A 22,918-nucleotide genomic window follows, 5' to 3' on the forward strand; every position below is an offset into this window, starting at 1 on the left:
CTATTTTATATCATATATATCTAGTATTAGGTCTTGTACCTATTGTCATATCATTGCACTGCCTTGTGCATTGTGTTTTTACAGTTTAGGATGATAAACAAAAGTTACAGCACTGAAACACCATTTTTTTTTAAATATTACATTCTTTAATAAAATTATCAGCTTGTAACTGTTTTGACAAAGCAATATGAAAATCAGGCATTCCAGTAAGCCAAGTCCTACACCAAACTGATCTGTCATTACACTAAATTTACCTTAGTGCCTATAACCCCTCCACCTCTTCAGTGGGCCTAACCAAAATGGAAACATGCATCTATTCAGGAAACTACTACACTCTGTTGCACACAAAATGTGAAGAGCATGGCAATGAGCCTGAAATGCAAGCTGTTCCTGTAATGTAGACAACCCCTTCCATGTAGACAACCTCCTCAGTGTAGGCAACCTTTACTGTATGAGTTGGTGGGAGGTGTGCAAATGCTGGTTACTCACTTTGATTAGCCTCAGCCTGAAGATCCAGGTAGAAATATTTCACTTAGCTAAATAAAGCACCTCTGTTCTATTTCTAAAACAAAAATGTATAATTTTGTAAAAACTCATTGAGAGATTACCTTTTCAGGACTTTTAATGTGAAATTATACAATCCAACTCCTACTGAAGTATGATGCTTACATGTGTATTGTTTAAACATGCATCTCCTGTTTATAGTTTTAAAAAAGCAGTAGTTTTAAATTATAGGTGATTCAATGCAGTACCACAGTTGTGGAGACAATTTTCCTTCTTTAGAGGCATATATATAATGTGGGGGTTTTTTTATTTGTTTATTTGTTTGTTTTGGTTTGGGTTTTTTTGCCAGCAAAACACAATCACATTGAAATTAAGGCAAGAGTTCAAAAAGATATTTATTATTTATAAAAAAGAAAAAAAGAAAGAAAAAAAGTTCCCTAGTGCATAATTAGTTGGCAGTAATGCAAGAAAAACCACATTGTGTTGCATGCTAATATTGACCATTTGTCTTCAGGAGATTTCAGTAAGTATAGCTCTTTTGAAAATCATTAATTTCAAACAACATGTAAAGGGTGGACTCTTTCGGTGTTATAAGAATGAAGAAGCACTGTGAGCAAGATGTGAGCAACTGCTACCAATCAGATGACATGAAATTCAGTTCCACAGTATACATTTATGCTAACCATACAATCCTGAGGAACTCAAGATGTATGCTTCTCAGAATACCAAAGTAGAATCATACTAATTTTTTATCATGTGTTACTGTAAGACTCAATCCAGGAACAAAGATTGAAAAAGGTGTTACCTTGCTTGTGGGCAGTGGAAGCTTAATGGTTAAATTACTTTATTAGTTATCAGAATATTGCCAGTTTAAACCCACCACTGCCAAGTTGCCACTGTTGGCCCCTTGAACAAGGCCATTAACCCTCAATTGCTCAAGTTGTGTTCAGTTATAACTGTAAATTGCTTTGGGTAACAGTGTGAGCTATATAGAGTAAATGGTGGGCCAGGTACTGTAGATAGCAAGTGTGAATACACACCCAGCCATTTAGCATGTGTGCTAACAGAAAACTTGGTTAGGGGAAAAGAAATATCATAATCAATCATGTGTTACATCAGTGAAAGGCAGAATCTGAGCAGCAAATTACTCCTCACCTCTTTCCATCACACCTGCCACCTCAAATGCCAGAGAAAACAAGCAGGAAGAAGTGTCATCTTTCTGTCCAACACAGACAGCTAATCTCCACCCCTTAAGTCCTTTTCTACACATTATGTATCATTACTATTACCTCTCACGCTATTACATCTCATATTCTCCTACCAGTGTATTGCAGTTAAAGCTTTTAAGTACTGATACTCCATGTCCTGTTGTATAACAGCCCTGCCAAGCTACTTACTATTAAACAAGTAGTTTTTATTTTGCAGTATACATCAAACAACCAGACAAAGTGGAAGTAGATAAAATTCAGAAAAGAGCAGTAGTAATAAATGTGGCAAGTAATGGAAACATTGAGGGACCTTTCTGGGACTGAAAAACGAAATAGAGAGTGGAATGGGAAGCTAACACAAAAGGTGTCTCAGTAGGGGCATTTGGAGCTATGACCCCTAAGCTTCAACAGATCCTGTGAATATAATAATCGATCTCAATACAGATAAGCACAATCCTAGGAATGGTGTAAATACTATGCCATACCCTCAATATCATATATATATATATATATATATATATATATATATATATATATATATATATATATATATATATATATATATATATATATATATATATATATATATATATATATATATATATATATAGTCCATTACCCTAATCTAAAAGGTTATGCCAAACAGTTATGATCATTCTCTCTGTAGGCATAGTTTGCTATTCTGCTTCTTTCTTTTTTTTAAATATACAGGTATTTATTAAGTAGTTTAAGTAATTTGTTTTCACCAGAGTACTCAATCTTCTAAATAAATGGGAATGATTACAACATCCTCCCTGGCCAGATATAACTCGCATACACCACCATTCTAAAATACCAGAGCTTGTTTAGTTGGGTCTAGATTTATTCTGTTTGCCTTTGGCTCCCAGCTTCTGGACACAGCACAAAAACCCCTGGTCCAGCAGAAGTTTACCAAAGAGTATCTTTAAATGTCCACTCCAGATAAACATTGGAGAGTTATTCATCATGATGTGGCACTTTGAGAGCTGGGTGCACAGTGATAAATTGTGTACTTTGTGCATGTGATAGTCGAAGAACTGAATACACTGCTGGATGTCTGTTCTGGCTTGGGTTGGAGAGCTCATTTAGAATCATCCAGATGATAACATGAAAACAAGAGGCACTCCTTCCTCCCCCTCCACCTTGCTGTACTGTTTCTGCCATGAAAAATCATCTAGCAATAACAGGTAGGGAAAATGAATGTTTCGGGTCTGCACACTGACCCACTTTATTCTTGACTCTATCTGTGCAGATGGACTGTTCTGGGGAAGTGAAATGCTAAATGAATTTGGGAAACAAACCTGGGAATCACTGTGATAACAGAATTCCAGAAGAAGGCTGCACTACTGGTGACTCAGGGTGTCAGAGATGAACTGAAATGTTAGGTCAGTCGTGGCATCTTCTGTGCATCCTGATTACCAAACTGCAGTGCCTTATGAACAGAATTGACTGTACTTGACTTACCCTGAGTGATATAGAGTACACAGTGACCCATTAGTCTTTCCCAATAACATCCACCTACTCCACTTTACTCATATCCACACCTGAAAAGCCTTGGTCCCATGAAGCAGTCCATAGATTAATTTAGCAATGTGCTTTGAAATTGAATTCGCAGGTTAGTGACATAATATTATTCATCCGCTACCCATTATCAACTTCACCACTAGTGTATCTGACTGGGCATTGTTTCAGTGGTGATTAATTCTCAACACAGCAGTGACATGCGTAGTGGAATGGTTGTAATTGTGAGCTGGTACAAGTTTATGAGACACACCAAGACTGATGGGAAGTTAACAGGTATCAGTGGGACATCTGGATGGAGACAGAGCTGCCAATCGAAAATATCCAGCCAACAGTGATCCTCTGGTCAGTAACTCACCACTGATGAATATTTGTTAACTCAAATATTGCATGGTAGCAAATGAACTATAGTCCTTACTCCATAAAGTATTTATAAAAAATTGTTTTAATAAAGTGCATGCATATACAGGGAATATATAGTACAATGAGTGGGAAAGCACTATTTCTTTTTATTTCAAATGTGTGTCACAAGTTTATTCACATGAGACATGAAACTAAAATTAGGTTTTTATGTTAAATAAACTGCTTAACTAATGCCACTGTTCTTAATTTGCAGCATGAATTTCCATGTTCAGTTATCAACAAATGTACATTTCTTTCACCTAAAAGCTGAACCCAGTGTCAGCTAAATGTTGAGCCCAGACTTAACTTTCTCCAGGACCCACTGTTTCCCGCTGGTACTAGTCATGACTGAAAGTAACATGTCAGCACTCCAACATTAGACATGGGAACAGTGCCACTGTGGATTGGTTGAATAGTGTGGCAGTGTCAGGATTGGTCATATGGATGAGCAGGGGGCTTTGCCAGGATTGGTAAGAAAGGACTGTATGGCAAATAGAGGCAGATCAGAACCCCAGATGCTTTCATACCTAGTGACCCCTTTTTCAACAACCCCTTTAGATTCATTCTTTCTGTGTGTGTGTGTGTGTGTGTGTGTGTGTGTGTGTGTGTGTGTGTGTGTGTGTGTGTGTGTGTGTGTGTGTGAATGTCAATATCTGTGTGAGAGAAAGTCACATGCTATTAATCTCAAATGGCTGTTTTTCCAACCCTCAGCCGTTCAACACCATGACGATGGCATGGCATCTAACAGCTGTTCTGACACTTGTTATGTGATTGGAGAAGGTCACTGGGATCTATAATGACAAGCACACTTCAGCAATAATTTGCCAATCATGAGAATTTATGTATGAATCTGCTTCTAACTCACATCCTGTAAGGAGCAAAAATGAAGGAGTGGAGGAGGTAATGAAGAAGAGATTATCAATCAGCTCTTCTGAGATGGTAACATGCATGTTAAAGAATCTGGAAAACAGCAGTCTGTGGGGAAAAAAAGAAGTTCAATACAATGCGGCATGTTTCATGTTTTGTGAATACAACCAATGGGAGAATTTACATTCTCTAATGGCCAATGGGAAAAGGTATTTATTCTTCATTATAATTTTCCAGAATGTTGTCACTATTTCCGATGCCACTAATTCTCTCCTTCACGCCCTTCATTTTGTTTTCTCTCTCTTTTTCTTTCTCCTTTCTTTGCCCTAACTTTAATGCCACTTTCCCATTCTCTATGCACTACAGATTTCTCCTGTTTGATCAATTCTGTTTTTCATGCTGAGACCTAGTGGAGCTTCTTAATCATGGAGCTTTTTAAACACATTCATGTGTCTCTGCCTCTCTTGCTCTCTTTCTCTCCTTCCTGTGACCTCCATACCCACCAGGAAGAAGAATGTACAAGTACTCAGCAAATCAGGTTTTTTACTTCTTCTCATGCTGGTTTCTCCATGAATGGTCCTTTTTACAGGCATGAAATGGCCTGCAGTCCTTAAGGCTTCATTACTGAACTTCCTCCCCATGTAAACTTGCCAATGCTCCAGCCAAGTCACTTCACCCTCACTCATTCCCTCAATCAGCAATCTTATCTCCTTCTCTCCCACTCCCATCTTATCTCTTCCTTCAGCTTTTCCCTATCTTTGTCTGTCTTTTCCATATCTTCTTCTCTGTCTGTCCCATTTTGTGTGTGTGAGCATATGTATGTGTATGTGTGTGTGTCTGTGTGTGTCTGTGTGTCTGTGTGTGTGTTTCTGCATCTCCCATATCTCCCTCTCCCACTCTACTATCAAAGTGAGTTGTGATTGATTACTCAACAACACTGTTGTTGTATGCCTCCTGAAGTGGTTGCACACCAGAGCCTCTGGGACAGTAAACCCACTGCTCCTTGCCCAGCATCATGAGATGAGACACTGTTCCCTTATCTTCATCCCCCACCAGATGTGTCGCCGCTCTGGCAAGTGGCCATCTATGTTAAAGTAACTTCAAAAATTTCTTTTCTAACTTGCCTTCCTTTGTGTGAGTGGGTGTGTGTGTTCTTCTTAATTAGATTTCCACTGTTGTGTTGTTCTTTAAACAAACATTCTTTAAGGTTCTGGGAAGACTGCTTTTTTTGCTTGTTTTGTTTCATTTTTCCCTTGTTTGAAGCAGAAAATGATTTCACACTATTCCAGAAATTGGATGGAAAGCTGTGTGTGTGTGTGTGTGTGTGTGTGTGTGTGTGTGTGTGTGTGTGTGTGTGCATCTCTGTGTGTGTGTGTGTGCATGCATGCTTAAAATTTTGTTTATACAAATGTGTACTCTTCTGATGTGCAAAAGTGTTTTGTCTTTCTGTTTCTTTTTTTAAAGACAAATAATTTATCAATCCAGTGCAGACTGCAAGTGGATCAGAAATCTGCAAATCAGAAATGACCCAGTCAAAGCCTTTCAATGCCTGCCCCTTATAATCAGAAAAGCCAAAATAGTTCCAGATCATTGCTAAAACACAAATTCACAACTCAAGTAAAACGGACACTGAGTGTGGGATGATGGTAACTGTTTTGGAACACTGTTTCCTGCCGTATGGGTCACTAATGGGTACAGAGGGTGTTTGATTCCATGTGATTATTCATATTGGCATACAGTGTGCACCCTGCCACAGACTTCAAACTTCAGCCTCCTGTGCCCTGAATTTCTAATGCCATTTTTGATGACATACTGCATATATTTTAATACATTTTTAAAATGTTGTGATTATGAATACTGATTCCCAGAACCATAATCACATACAATATTAATTACAATTTGGTGAAATTGCACAGATTGACTCTTAATGGCCTTGGTCTGTCAGACCCAATGTATTTTATGAAGTATAGAGAAAACTAGGCCACTGTAATGATTCCTTTAAATGAGAACTCACAGGTTATTTCTACTGATGCTGTGGGCCAATTTGACATTTTCTGTGGTGGTATCTTTGGGACATTTAGCCCCAGTTGTGAGGTTAACTATATGCAAGTATGAACACCAAACTCCTCTTTTCCTTCAGTAGTGGGACTGGCTTTTCTTATCCACAGAGGCCAGCAAGAACTCCAGCTCAAAGATCTCGAGATCTACAGTGGCATAATCAGCTCTGATATAACCAATGCTGAAAGCATATTCTCCTATCACAGTGAAGCACAAAATTACTATTGCCTTAACAATCAACGTTTGCTTTTTTTTGTGGAGGGGTGGGGGGCAGCCATTTTGAGGCAGACAGTCTGTTTAAGAAGTCTTTGCATGTTAAGCCCACATTACTAAATGTCCAGTTTCAGCCTTTCTCTACACTTTCACTTTCTTTCCATATGGTGTCTTAAGGGTAGATTTTCTTCTGTAGAGAATTACCAATTACAGTAGCAGTCTATGAAGAGTCCAAACAGGTGGCAGCCAACGCTCATCCATTTTATAGAGATTGTAGACATGTAGTGTAATGTGGCTGATAAAGATGATATAACGTCATCCTCATCGCAGCCACTAAGACAACCAACATGTGCTCAAGCATGTAAGATGACTCAGGAGCACAGACTCTGATCTCAATTCTGATTGTTGTTATTGTTGTTGTTGTTCCCTATGCACACCGCATCACTAGCAGAAACAGTGCGCACAGATGAGCCATTCCCAGAGCAAATACTCCATGACACCTGATCACCAAGCAAATCCACCAACAGCCCAGGGAGAACGTGCAAAGCCTTAAAGTCCATTATCTCCGGTGACAGCATTAGTAATGCCTTAATGCGAGTTGGGAGGAAAATAGCATCCCTGAATCTGTATGATGAGCTCTGGCTGACTACAGAGAGGTTCTGTGGTGGTCAACAGCTCAGTAAGGCTGAATTATACATGACAGGCCAATAATAAACACAGCTACCCTACACATCACCCAGCTCAGGTGCTGTTTGTGAAATCCAGACAGACAGAGGTCACCACGCTCTTCAATGCAATGTGGGTCTAATACGTCTGGATAGGAAATTAGATGATCGATATTCCAGAGGCAAAACATTTTTCACGGACTGTTTATTTCACAAGCTACAGCTTTAGACTTTTATTATGATAACTAAGTGGGTGGGCTTCAGAGGACTCACATGGAATGATATAATTCTTAGCAAATATGGATTAGTTAAGTCTTGGGGATTTAGATAACGATGGGAAATGAAGAGAAATGTTTTGATGTTAACTGTGATAGTTCTACCACAGCTAGTACTCTCATACAGATAATTACCATTTCCACCCAGGAACATCCAAGCAGCTTTTAAATGCTTCTTTGCAGTGCTCACTATCCTCCATTATTGTCTCACAGTACACAAAATGGGCTCACCTTTTTTCATATGAATATATTTCTCACTAAATGTCTGGCAGCAGACCAGAATTGCCTTCCATGCACCCCTTTCATAAAGCATAAAGGCTCAGACATTTACCTCAATTTTTGCTGTACATTGACATAAAAAAAAAAATTAAAATAAATAAAATACTTGAAAGGGATTGTTTGGTATTAGCTCATATTTTGATGGGTAACCATGGATTCCGTACATTTGCTTTGTGCTATGTGTCGTAGATCTCCAAACAGACCATTCCTAATGCAAACTGATATGTTCATTCATTCTTGTGAACCTATGCACTCAATATACATATGCCAGAAGAGGATGCCCCCCCCCCCCCCCCCCCCCCGAAACCTCTCAAGGTTTCTTCATTATGCTCTAGGGAGTTTTTCCTTGCCACTGTCATCCTTTGTTTGCTCAGTGGGGGCTTGGACTTTGGCATTTATAAAGCTGCTCTGTGACAACATCTAGTGTAAAAAGCACTATTTCAAAAAAATTTGATTTTGATTATACATCTGTAAGACAGACCTAGCATTAAAAAATGAGCCTTAAAACCAACCCCACCATAAATAATAAAGACACTTCTGTGTCTTTCTGTGAGCCTTTAATTATTGATTGTGGCTTGACTGGTGAATGAAGGAGGAACAAACTCCTAGAAATCTGGCTGGAGATCAGGGCAGCCATAAACTGGAAGATAGGACTCACCATTTTGGAGCTAGGTGAAATGTAGGAGTGGCAGAACATGGAGAAGACACTGAAGTGTAAAAATATTTTAGTGGTAAACAAGAAATCCACCAAATGTGGGGAGAAGATTTCAGTATAGTCTTTCTCCTAAAATTTCTGTTAATGCAAAATTTCATTTAGACCCTGAACAGCCTAAAAGAAGGTGACTCTCAAAACATTCTAAGTGCCTTTTAGTAAACTAAAGGTAGAATCAGGCACAACCATTTATATGTTTTATATAAGTTAGATTTCAAAAAGACAGAGAGACATTTACATATTAACAAATTCTTACCACAAGAGCACTTGAAGAGTCATAACAAAATTCCATACTGGCTTATGAATTAAGAATTTAATATCAGTGTGCTGCAGTGGAAGTCAATCTTTATATCCTGAAGCAAATTAGGACACTTCCCCACATTTAGATTTAGAGTTCTTCTTAGAGATCTTGCCAATAACTCTGAGGAGCAAATTACATTAAACTAAAAATAAAGGTATGAATCATTAAGCATTAAGTGAGAAGAATGTAAACCATCTAATGTGATACAGATGCTGGCACCTGCTGATCTGTACCTACAGGCTTGGCTTCTCATATGAATTTAAACTGCTTTGGGATATAGCCCATCTGTTTTTGATTAGCTACTGCTGAGCTATTTATGGTTTTCTCCTTCATAAAATGGCCCACTTTGAGCATGGTCAGGACAGCTCTCAACTATCTACTAAAGAGTTCTGCGGATATCTGAATCCACTGCTGTTTAACAGTGGAGTCAGGTGAAATGCAATGCAATTCTATGACATATGGTCTAAAAACATTTGAAACTACATGTGATTTGACAGATCTATTTGGATATTGTCAATGTGTACATGTGCACATGATGATGTCTGCCTACCCATGTGAGCATGTTTTTTTAACTGTTTCAGTAGAGCTGCATGTGTTTGTCATATAAGTAATTTTGTGATGTTATACCCAATTTCCATCACACACACACACACACACACAACACACACACAAACACAGCTCTGCAAACTATACCAAAGCCCCTTCGCTTTCACCTTTTTACATACTATTAACCTCTCATTTCTTTTTTCAAGGTTTTTTCAGGCTTTTTCTATAAGTATTCCTGGTGGGATTTTGTCAGCAGTTATGAAACATAAGGTGAACTCAAGCTTGATGACCTGAAGTCACTAATGAGCTCCTGTTGAGGCAATCGATAATATACTTATTTTCATTTTTTTAATGCAGCCTGGGGGAAATACAACAAAGGAAATAATTTTCTGAAGAAACCAATCCACCCACACATGTATGATGATAGCCTGCAGGGCTCGGTTCTGACTTCCCCAGTACAAGCAGAAGATGGAGAAAACAAATCCATTTTCGGGTGGCGTTCGCTTTGAATCACTGACACAAACTTCTAGAGCGACAAATCTCTTTTCCCCAGTGATTTGGGATAGTACTGAACTGAGCAGGGTCAGTTGAGCTAACTGAGATAGAAGTCAAGCAGAGTTGTTTGTTTGTCTGTTTGTTTGTTGGTGGAGTAAGGCCAGAATGCACTGTGGTACTGTTTGAAATCTACTGCTGACCGCAGCCAAATCCTGCGACACAGAACAACTCAACTTTGCCAAAGTCTTGATGAAGTGTATATGAGTATTGGTATGCAAAACATATCATTGGAGGTATTGATATCGTAAAGGCTGTTATATGCAAATGAGACACCCAAGGGTAATCTTACTTGGTGAATTATAACATTCACCTCATTCACATTGACCCAACAAACAGAGAAAAAAAAAAAAAAAAAAGGAAATGCACTCCAATCGTTTCTCACATAGTGCAATCCATATCGCAATATGTAGCAACCCTATAATTGGGACAGAATATTTAGTGGTACTCCCCCTCCCCCTCAAAAAAAAAAGAAAAAAAAAAGAAAAAAAAAAAGAAAAAGAAAAACAGGAAATAAAATAAAAAAAAAGTAAAAAGCCGAACAAGACCTACGCACCCTTTAGTCTCCCCGGCCTACATTTTAGATTACGGTGATATCGAAGCCTTAGTTTGTCGTCTAATTTATGTCTCGAATGCGTTCCGCTGATGTAAGGGCTGATATCTGCATCGCTGTATGCGTTCCAGCTGGATGTAAAAGCTATGAATAGTTCATGAATTTGAATCGCATTTGAATACATTAGCATTCCAAGAGCAGCAGGAGGCTGTAGTGGAATTTACATGACTAATGTTATCCCAAATAATCGCCTGCCATGTTCTATATCTTCTCTGTAATGTGAATAAATATGCCATTAAATCATAAGCTAATCAAAACGTCACTGTTCACTTGGAAACACCTGATACACAGGTGTAAGTACTGAATATTTACTTAAATGACAATTTCTCTAAAGCGTTTTACCTAAGTTCATGAATCTTTAAATACCGCGCTGGTGTTCAACAGAACTAGTTAACGCTCAATAATTACACGGGAGTATCAGTGTCCCCCAGCGGCCGCCGTGCAAGGCACCGCTCAGCCTACGAGCATCAGTACGCCGCGAAGTTGCTGAAGTCTTGCGCCGCTCGCAGTAGACACGCCCGAAGAGCTGGACCGCTGAGTTTATCGACCAGGCATAGCTTGCAGCGCAACCGATACAATTGCAGGCAAAGGGATTATGGCGGTTTGTCCAAGGGTGCAAATTAGCCTTTGCTTACGTATTACATATTTATGCATTTGCTGAATAAATGTACGATACAAGGACAAATACATTACACTGTAACCTATGGAGAACTGTATTCTTTAACAGTACCTCTGTTGTACCGCTGCAGTGACAAAGCCTGCACATTTGCGTGTTCCTCTGAGATCGTGATGCGCCTTACAAGTGACAACTTGGCATCTTGGTCGAATAGGCTACTTATAATCTCGTGGGCCGCTGTGGAAGAGTCACATAGACTCCACTACTGTACGGCCACAGATTCATTAAGAACAGTTAAACAACGCGCGAGCGAATTATTTTAGCAGTGTGTATACTCGGTGGTATCGGAACTACCCTTGGTAGTTAGCTGAATCCTATCAGCGCTGTGCCATCCTTCACGTTTGGAGGAAAACACAGTGGATCTTGGGTTGGGTAATGGGAACAACAACAACAGGCATAAAACATCTTTCATCTCAGAGGTCAGAAAAAAAATGTTGCATTAATCAACCACTTACAGCGACGCACAGCTCTTGATTAGAGACTGCTCCACCTGCCTGCGCTTCAAGCAGCTTCGATATTACAGAAGCGCCATGCGCAATGATTAGAAAACCGTAACCCATGAAGTTTAAAAATATATATATCCCGTTCCCGTCTGCAACACACGACTCAGGAAACAGACACCGTCGGGCCACAGCTGAACACGAGCTACAAGCAATGCATGGGAATAATTTATCTATATTTAAAACGAATTCATTTAACGATGATTTAATATGTATTGCGGTTTACATTATTACATTGGTATTATATGATTATCTGAACACGTCACTGAATGCAACTGCACAAGAAGAAGAAAAAAATAAAAATCAAGGCGAGTTACCTTTGGCCAGTCGCATCAAAATGCAGCCGAAGTTGAGGGCAGGCGTGTCTCCAGAAATGTTTCAATATTCCTTTTCTCTTCGTTGACTACTGACTATTTCAGTATTCTCAAATGAGTAACATATCACACACAACAAGAGAAAAAAAAAACACACATCCGCTGGCATTCTTCACATCCGATTAAATATGTTCCAAATCGTAAAAGTTATATTAAATGGTGACTTCTAAACTCCAGATGTCGAAGCCTGCTCGTTAACGGAATATGCACGGGTATCGGACTATCTTTGAATTCCAGAGTAGGCTCGAGACCGTAAGGTCACCCGAAATAACAAAACCTTTAATCCAGAGTCAATCCTATCGGCAAAGAATTGGGCGTGATTTAACAATCCACTACCGAAACACAAGAGTATAGTTTTGAAGACGGTCGGATGTAGCGGCTGCTTGCCTGGGGAAAGCCAAAATGGTCCGTTTAAACTGCAAAAGCGTCATGGACTACGGCGGGACCACACGAGGCGAAAGGTTCTGCAACACTCATCTCTGTGTAACTTCGCATCCAACGATGTTGAGCGGAAAATGAGAACAACCTTCTTATTCGATGAATATCCTGGCTGAGACGCTTCAAAGGCATCGAGTGAAACAAGCTCGTCTCCGACGCAGCGGCACTTTCAGGGACGCTGTTCCGATTGGGGCGAATAAAGAATAGTGAATCCAGTGTGTGCTGCGGACTGCCATAACCTTCATCGCTCTGCCACTTGTATCCACGATCTAACGTAGGATTCTCTTTCTCGTCTCGAATTCTTTTGTATCCTCTGCAATGTACAGAAACCAGAAGGTATCCCACGCACGTATTTTTATCTGCGTATTTCTGAAAATTGCATGAGGAATAGCCTACCGAAGCGAGCTGTTTGGATCCAAAAAACTATGATCTTGGTACCACAGCGAAGTCGTTTAGTGTATTGCTTTTCTCCATATGAACGAGCGAATGACAAGAGCTGTGCATCTTGTCGCCTTAACACCTGTGTAGCGGTCGAATCACGACAGAGTAAGGGGCGGAAATCTGCCCGTGCTAAAACAAGCTATACAAGTCCCTCTCCGTCTTTCATACGGCACAAAATGATAATACTGATGGGAAAAATGTACACAAACTATTCATTTTTTTATATCACCCCGACCCGCCCGTGCCGCCAGGCGACCCCAGTACCGCAGCAACGTGATGTCATTTCGTCATAGGTAATGTAATCTCAAACAATGCGTCTCCAGTGTTATCTTGATTTAGAACTGTGGCGCACTACAGCCCGTCCACTGCTATCATCATCGAATCAAGAGTGTACTCCTATTCAAGAACGGAATCAGATTATAACCCCATTTTATGTGGCATGAACCTAATGCGCACTTTTTCAGGTATAAAAGTAGGGCATTTATGCTCCATCCATTCTGACCTTATAATTTGGGAGCTTTGAGGACCTGTCAGATTTCTCAAGTTTATCAAAATGGTTGAATAATTGCGCACAGAGACATATAGATTCCTCAGCATGTAAGAGTCTGTGTAATCACTTGCCATTTTATCTCTTCCTTAAAACCACCCACCTACAAGCACAGAAAGCAGCCAGACTGATATATTCCAGACTGATAACAGCTGCCCTGTTCACACGCTGGATTAAAAAAAATAAAAAAAATTCAATCTAGCAGTTCGGTATTAATTATCAGCAGAAACAGATGTAGGGAATTATATAAATAGTCTGTGGCACTTGATCTACCTGCAGCTAGTCACACAGAGGGACAAGAAGACAAATAGGCATTTCATTTTACTTCTCTTCCAAAAGAGAGAATGGGGTGTTGCTTTGAATCAATTAGAATGAAAGAAACCATCCTATATTACATAACTATCTGTCAATGCTTGGCTTGAAAGTGCAATGTAACGGTATCCTGAAGGGGAAAAAAATAATTGCTGGCTCTTTGCATTGAGTTCCTCTCAAGGCAGAGGGAAGGTAAGATGTTTGTTGCTGGGTTCACATGAGCTGCAGTGATGGATTCAGATGTGTATGTAATGCAACAAAGTTCAGGGGTTCCAGCAGAAAGTCGTCTCTCTCAACTCCTCTTTAGGCAGTTCCAGCAAGACAGGCATACAGAGATGTGCAGACTTCTCAAGGTCTAGCACAGAGGTGAACAAAAGACAGGGACAGAAAGAAGCAGTGAGCGGTGGAGGGAGAATGAAAGGGCACATGAGACATCTTATGAGAGATGAGAGACATAGAAAGAGCACCAAAAAAGGGAGATGGGACAGACAGGAGAAGAGAAAGACAGGGGAGTGTGTGGGTGTGTATGAGAGAGAGAGAGAACTTGAGAAAGAGCACAAGAAATTAAGATATACTGATAGAAAATGTGCATCTTTGACAGAGAGAGAGAGAGAGAGAGTAAGAAAGAGGGAGAATGGAGTTCTAAATGCCATCAGTAATGATTGTAGTGGTGAAAAAAAAAAAAAAAACCATGGTGACTTTCCACTGTTTTCCAATAACAGCGTGTCAGAGATGTCAGTGATTTGGCAAGCAGAGTAAAGTGCAGTTTAGAGGAGAGAGGCAGCAGTGTCAGCTCCGAAGCATTCCACTACTAGCCAGCCTTATTATATTACACAGGCCTGTGTATATGGCTGCAGCTGAGCCTCCCCTGCATGCAGATCTGTGATAGATTAGCCTGCTGCTGAGTGCCAGGATATATAACACTAACCACACAAGAAGCATATAGGAGGCAACCTGGGAGCACATGCAAGAGAGCAAAAAGAGTTTTGGAGGACTTCTTAAAAATTTGGTTAGCACAATGTAAGTGAATGGTTGGATGGACAGATGGATAGATGGATGGATGGCTGGATGGATGGATGGATGGATGGATGGATGGAGATATACAGAGTTAGATGTCTTGATTTTTGTAGTGTCGGTGCAACTGTATGTTTCAGAAAATTTTTCATGTACAATCACTATAGAATTTTACCTTGAGTGGATCTGTTTTGGAAAGATCCTTTCAAAGGTTTACAAAGGTAAAGATGCTTTGAGATTTTGTAGCAATCACAGAACGCCATAAAATCAGCAACATGATCTGTATCCCCAAGCTGCCAAGTGCCAGAGTTTAGATGTTGCATACTCAAAAGCTCTGACACACCTGATGCTTCATGTAGTGGCTGGAAATTGCTGGATGAGCTGAGTTACCACAAGCAGAGCACAAAAATGTGAAGCCTTCATGACTATGATTATTGAGTGATGAATGGTTGGAGACTGTCCAAGGTGCTGACTTTGCGTGGCTCCTGTCCATGATCCTGTAATCAACAGGTATCATGCTGAGAGTCAATGTGATAAGAGTTTGATAAGCACTAGCATGCGCACTTGATCTGTGTTTGCAGTGATGTCAAGATTAGTCCCTCCCAGCTTCCATGTTCCATGTTTTCCCTGTCGTGTGTATTTTAGTTCCATGCAGTAGTTTAAATTTCTCTGCCCCTCGTTTGATTGCTCACACCTGTCCCTCATTTCTACTTTGTTAATTTCATGTATTTAAATCATGTCTGAGTCCCTGTGTTTTTGCTGTTGATTGCGTTTATGTGTTTGGTGAATGTTTTTGAAAGCCTGTATATGCATGTATTTAAGTTTGTACTCCATGCCTTTGTGTTTATGCTAGCCTTCGTGTTCCCTAGCCTTTGTTATAGCCTGCTTTCCCTGTTTGCCTTCATGTGTTTTGTTTGTTTAATCATGTATCCCCGTAATCTCTGTATTGGTTCAATGACCCTGGACTACGACTACGACCACATCTCTGGATTTGCCCTTAATAAATCTCGCTCTTCTCCCCGCTCACTGTTACAAGTGAACACCAGACTATGGTGTAAACTGAATAAACATGTCTGGAATTTCTGAATTTTTATTAGATGATATCCTTGATACTAAACAAGAATTGTATTCCATTAAAAAATGTAAATGTAAATATCAGTAAAATGTTTACACAAAACATGGGTTAAATAAGAAATCTAAATGTGCACAAAATAAGGATAAAAGGTTGCCAGCTCTTTAAGAGTTTCTCTCAAGGCAGAGAGGTAAGATTTTTGTGGCTAGCTTCAAATTAACTGCAGGGATGGACTCAGCTGTGGATGTATTGTAGCGCAGTTCAGCGGGTCCAGCAGAGAGACATCTTTCTCCACTCCTCCTCAGGCAATTCCAGCACTGCTGGCATACAGAGATGTGCAGATTTTTTTTAAGGTCTAGTGCAGGAGTTTTAAGAAAGAAAGAGAGAAAGGGCATTAAAGGAGGAGGCAAGATGGTCAAAGAGATTTCATTCTAGAGCACAAACCAACCAGTACCTGGAAATCTGATATATATATATATATATATATATATATATATATATATATATATATATATATATAAATCAGTGAACTGTGGTAAAGGTGTAGTACACAAGGTTTCCAGGGTACCAGAATAAAGGTATGTTTTGGATATAGGTCCTTCATCAGCTATAGAAGTACCTCCATATCTTTACATTATGGGCAAAGGTGGTTATTTTAGACAGCCCATGACTTAAGGACACTTTTCAAGTGTCTCAATATATTTCTCTGCTGTTCCTTATATTTTGTTTTGGTTTAGTATTTTTGTAATTACGTTTAAAAATACTTTGATATCAAAAATTGCTAGTTATAAAAAAGTGAGCACAAACTTTTGACCAGCAGTGGAACTCTTAGGTGCAGAATTGAGCACACCCCACTCTAAACCACAGGCCTGTTTTCCCCATGCCCCCATTTCAAGGAAAAGCATCCCCCATTTCTTAGGCAGAGAAGGGAAGCAGAACGTATGTGAGCTATTTAAAGTCAGAGGAGCGATTGGGGTTTTCTGTAGGGGGTCTGTGACTCCCACAGGAGGAGCTAACAGCACTACATGGTAATGCTAGGAGCTTGATAACACAGCTGCTTCTTAATGAAGTTGCTGTGGCCGCATTTTCGCGGCACACATTTGCTCCTGCTCGATTACACAGTAGCAATGTGGGCTGGTCAGGTATGACATCTGGCCTTTATAAAAATAATAATAATAATAATAAATTAACAAAAGGCTATACAACATATAAATGGCACCCATTCTGAAGCTTGTATGTTCATGAGTACAAGGAATTTCATGCTTCTCTTCTGCACTGTTTAATTCATCCTACTGCTGCATGTTTAACTCTTGCTGGACATGGCTGGTATATGGTAATAGGTTACATGCTCTATCACAAGTAATGACCATGTTTGTCTCCTAGCTAATGTTACCAGTCCTCATTTGCCCATTGTGAACAACACTAATGGCCCACAATCAACTAAAATTCAAACATGGATCTGAGGAGGAGAACTTTAAAAGATTCTAGAGTGCATAAAAACTCAGCTGGAGATTCCAAAACCCAGCATTCAAACTCCCACTCAAATCTGCAGAAGTTCCCTGTTACATTTGTTCAGTAAGAAAATTGTTCTTTCTAAAATCAACCCAGGGCCACATGCGTTCTCTCTCTCTCTCTCTCTCTCTCTCTCTCTCTCTCTCTCTCTCTCTCTCTCTCTCTCTCTCTCTCTTGCTCTCTCTCTCTCTCTCTCTCTCTCTCTCTCTCTCTCTCTCTCTCTCACACACACACACACACATACACACACACACTTAGAGGGACAGAGAGTGAGTGAGAGAGAGAGAAAGAGACAGATCAACTCTGCATTGCATTTGTCAGTTTCAGAAAACATAACTACTTTTACAAGCTTTTTCACATGGTATCATTAACTCAGAGAACATGCCTGCTGGTTTATCTAATAATATGTACAGTACCAGAGGTTATGTTACATTTGTTTATGAGGACGGTAGAAAGAATGAGACAGACAGAGAGTGAGGGAGAGAGAGAGAGAGAGAGAGAGAGAGAGAGAGAGAGAGAGAGAGAGGTGAAGAAAGAATTGTTATCATAGGGGAGAAATCTCAGCAGTACATTCTGCAGGCTGCCATGGCAACGGAGCATTCGGAAGAATTTTGATGAGAGAGCAAAGAGAGTGAGGCTGATGACAAGGAAGACAATTTGTTATCCCCATTGCACTAGCAAGCAGGTCTGATTGCATGTGAATGCAACACATACACATGCATACAACCCCCCACCCCACAAACACACACACACACACACACACACACACACACTCACTCCTGCATCCTCACATGCACACATACACACTCTCACTTAATCACATACAGTAATGTGCTCATATGCATGCAGACACTTGCAAACACGTCTTGCGCATGCGCAAACATATACACACACTGATGTGCTCACTCATTTACATTTACATTTACAGAATTTAGCTCTTATCCAGAGCGACTTTCAAAAGTGCTTAAGTTCTCTACTGAAAGTATCCTTACCTAGTACAAATTAGAGTTCAAAAATATCATTAACCAAGCTACTGACTGAAGCCTGTGTCAATAGTGGAACCTAAAATGAGAAATACAATACAATATAATACTACATAGAACAACACGATTCAAAAGCAATTACTTAACAAGACAAGTGCAAATATAAAATCTTCTTACAAGTGCATGATTAGATTTAATTAAAGTGCATTTCTAAGTGAGGAGTCTTCAATCAGCATTGGAAGATAGTGAGGGACTGTTCAGACAGCCAATGGAATTTCATTCTACCAAATGCCTGCTAGTCTTGATGAATTTTGGATAGATGGTGGGACAACCTCTCAGGACCTCTCAGCTTTTGACCATTGCCAACAAGTATGAGGGAGCAGGTACAGGTAAGTAAGCATCAGTATTTCAAATCTAATACAAAGTAGCTGCAGGAAGCCAGTGAAGTGAACAGAATAGTGGAGTGCCATGGGAAAATTTAGAAACACTGATGACTAGCCACACACACACACACCATCACCAGTGGGAGCTAATGAGGAAATGGGGGAATACATGTAGAAATAAGAAAAGCCTCTAGTGAACACTTGGACCAAAGCCCAGACTTAGAATTGTACACATCCCAGTAATAACCCAATTATTTAATTAGCTCTCTGTTCTATCTTTGTTTTATCTTGTCATAATTTATATTTCTCTTTTGGTCCTATCACATATGTATATACTTTGTGCAATACGTGTATGACCTATATAGACTATGAGGAGAATACTGACTATTTGGTGGTGGGAGACATTTGTTCATTGTGCTGTGCAGAACCTTGTTGCATTTTCGGGGTCTCCTGGGTCTGTTTTGCTATTTAGACAGAGACAGGACCGAGTGCACTTATTACAATGAACTCCAGACATGTGAGCCAATGCAAACACAATAGCATGTGGTAAATGCTTCTCTTTTTCTTGTAGTTTAGCTATTCATATTTATTTACTTCATATAACACAGCCATATAAAAAAGTCATGTTCAGTACTGCAGCACTGGAAAAGATCCTCAGGATTTCATGTTTAGCAACAACAACTAAGATATCAGGAAAAGGAGTGCAGAGTATAAGGTACTGTGCAAAGTGAATGCTGGAGCAGAACACAGGCTGGAGGGCTTTGACAGGTGTGAATGAAAGCAGGGGTCGATGCAGGAAGGGATCAGTCAAAGTCTCCCTTCGCTCACCTGCTACAGCAGGCTGAGTAACATGATAGCAACCCCAAAATCATGGGTTTGATTGCCAGTGGAAAAGATGTACTATCTTTCTGTATGCACGATGCTCTACATGAAAGTGCCTGCCAGATGCTATAAAGGTAAAGGCTCCTATTTGTCTCTCTCTTTCTCTTGCTCTTTCACTTGTGAACCCTTGTCTCCTTCTCTCAGTCTGTCTCGGCACAAACAGCCTCCCCTCTGATGATCCTGATCGTACGTGACCCAGTGGAGAAGTATTTGTGGGCACATACTTTTTCAGCTTGCTTCTGGGTTTGTGTGTGTTCTGCCTTTGAGCACGTGTCATGTGTCTACATGTGCACTTGCAAGAGACTCAAAGATCAAAGTTCGCAAAGTTGAGCTGTTTGACACCTTTTAACTCCATAACTGACATGTCTCTGCCCTCTGCCCCCCCATTCATCTCTCTCTCTCTCTCTCTCTTTTATTTAGGTTTTCTTTTTATCTCTTCTCAGCTTGTAAGGCCATATTGCCTTCCCCTAACTTTAGCTCTATAAATCTTCCCCAGCATTAGTCCTGGGTGATGAGGAACTGAGGCAGCTCTCTGTCGAAAGGACACACATGCGTACCCGTGCCGCCAGCAAAAGGTTTCATGTATAGTGCTGAGAGTGGAGAGTGGAGAGCAGCTAATTTGATTCTGGTGGCCATGCCGGCCCAAGATATCGATCTGGAAAAATGGAGGAGTCTGCGCTTATCTTCGCTGGTCTGCAAAAACCCAGAGAGGTAATCCTATTACACACATGCACATGCACACACGTATCAGAGGACCATGAAACACAAGCAATTGACTCCATGCTTGCCAGGCTTTTGGGGCTCCTCGCGCTGATCTCTACTATAAGGGCTCCCTCAATACTGCATTTGCAGGAGCTTCTTGGAGCCACTGTGAGGCAAAGGATCATCGTTGAGCTTTGGGCATCAGTCCATCTTGGTGTTTGCCAAAGTATAGCAAACCATTTTTTCTCTGCCTGAAACATTTCCCTCCACAGACTGAGGAGACCAGGTGTAGCGATGTGGCCGAGGGTCAGACAAACCTCGCTGGAGGCCACAACACGTTGCTCCGAGCATCTGGAATGCCTGGAGCTCTGGGTATTTAGGCTGCCCTGGTTACTCTCAGGTCACCTAGTCACACATCTCCATTATTATACCCATGGCCTGAAGGTCACAAAGAACAAGGCCGGGAATTTTTCATTGTAAGGGAATTATGCATGGTGCTCCAAGAAGTCAGATTACTGCAATATATTGCTTTAGGCACATTCTCTGTAGAAAGATGGCACCAACAAAGAAGTTTCCCTTCTGCATAAGACTCTGAGACTCAACTTGTAAGCCTTTATAACATATACACAAGTTTAGAAATGTTGCAACCACAGACCACAAACATGCTTTTAAAATGCATTCAGGGCACTTTACACAATTAGAAATGTATTAAAAAGTGAAAAACAAAATGCATGAAAACTACAGAGAAGGATTTGTATTTCTCCCATCATGTGACATTAATCCTACTGGCAAAAATCTGGTAAAAAAAAAGTACCTATAGTCTGATTTATTTATGCATTAGAATTGTTTAAATATGTTTAATTATGTTCCAAGACAATCCTGCCTAGTGTTTTCAGTTGTTGAGCTCAACAACTCAATGTTGATGTTGCTTATATCTAATTTCTCATTTTAAATCACCTACACACTGCAAAATATGTTCAGGAAAGTAAGTTTGTGTGTGTGTGTGTGTGTGTGTGTGTGTGTGTGTGTGTGTGTGTGTGTGTGTGTGTGTGAGAGAGAGAACAGATTTGTTGTGTGCTTTGCAACAACTATCCCAACAGGAAGGGAATGTAGAGGAAAACCAATTTTCCTCATAACACATTCTTCAGCACCGTATCCTCAAAACACACACACACACACACACACACACACACAAATACACACACAAACGCACACACGCACATGCACGCACACACACAAGCATGCACATGCACACACGCACAAGTACACACAAATACACACACACACACACGTGCAGGCACGAACACACACACACACACCCCTCTCATCCACACAGAGCATAACTAGTCTCCTCTGGTGGCAGACAGCCATTACTGAGTCCAGCAGACAAGTGAACTGTAGCTGGATAAGGAGCACACACTGGGGTGTTTGGGAGAGTGGCACTGTAGATATCTGCACATGCAATCAAATGGGAGATCGTGAATGACTGGTGTATTAGCAAATCTCCACTGCTGCTCACTGCTTCACTGAGAAATGAAGTCACAATTTTTATATAAACACGTATAATGAAACTGGAAAACAAATTCATCTTTAGGTGTAAATTGCAGCCATGTCTGAAAATTACCAGTTAGATCTAATCTTAATTAAAATCATTAATTTTAATGATTTCAGTGAAGATCACTGTGGTCTGGGCTTCTGCTAATGTAATTCAGTTTGCAGTCAGATGTGATGGCATACTGGCTAAATAAATATACAAATTGTTCAAATAACTTCCAGAAATCTTTTTACAAAAGAGCCCAATTTGGAATCAGAGGCCAGGTTTGGATTGGCTATGGGAAGCACCTTAGGCTGCGTGAATGACAAGGCAGTATCACAAAACGTTTAACCCTTCCACTCCCCTCTGTTAGCCATCCCCCTCACAGGATTTGGTTATGGCGATGAAGTCTTCACATTCCCGTGGCGACAAGGAACTGGTGACAGCCTCCAGGACTGGTATGACTAAAGCGTTGACCAGGGCCCAAGCATGGGTCAGCTTGGAGTCCAGGATGATATGACATTTCATTGCAATTATATTTTGGGAGATTTCCCTATATGGTTGAGACAAATGCTCTCTGCTTCCCTGAGCTGGAGGTACATTCTGGCTGTTCAGTAAAGACATACTGCATGGCAGAAGTTCTATCTTTATCAGACACTCCTTCTCTTTCTTTCTATCATCTCACCTGCTCTGCTGCTGACAGATGCTACAGAACTGTCTGTAATAGAGGTTTGGAAATCCAGTCCTGGATTTTTTAAATGACTGTGCATTAAGTGAACTCACAGAAAACAGGAATTCAAATCATTGCAAAGAG

The 22,918-nt window shown here is 40.3% G+C and overlaps 1 protein-coding gene across 1 annotated transcript in view; it reads right to left on the reverse strand.

The window, feature by feature from the left end:
- lrfn1 (leucine rich repeat and fibronectin type III domain containing 1) overlaps positions 1-13,360 on the reverse strand; it is a 112,483-nt gene extending 99,123 nt beyond the window's left edge. The window contains exon 1 of the mRNA XM_027014882.2: positions 12,228-13,360. The gene's annotated coding sequence lies outside the window, so the exon portion shown is untranslated. The remainder of the gene's footprint in view (positions 1-12,227) is intronic.
- Positions 13,361-22,918: the final 9,558 nt, after the last annotated feature.

This window comes from Electrophorus electricus, chromosome 15, assembly GCF_013358815.1.
Source record: "Electrophorus electricus isolate fEleEle1 chromosome 15, fEleEle1.pri, whole genome shotgun sequence".
NCBI classification, from domain to species: Eukaryota; Metazoa; Chordata; class Actinopteri; order Gymnotiformes; family Gymnotidae; genus Electrophorus; species Electrophorus electricus.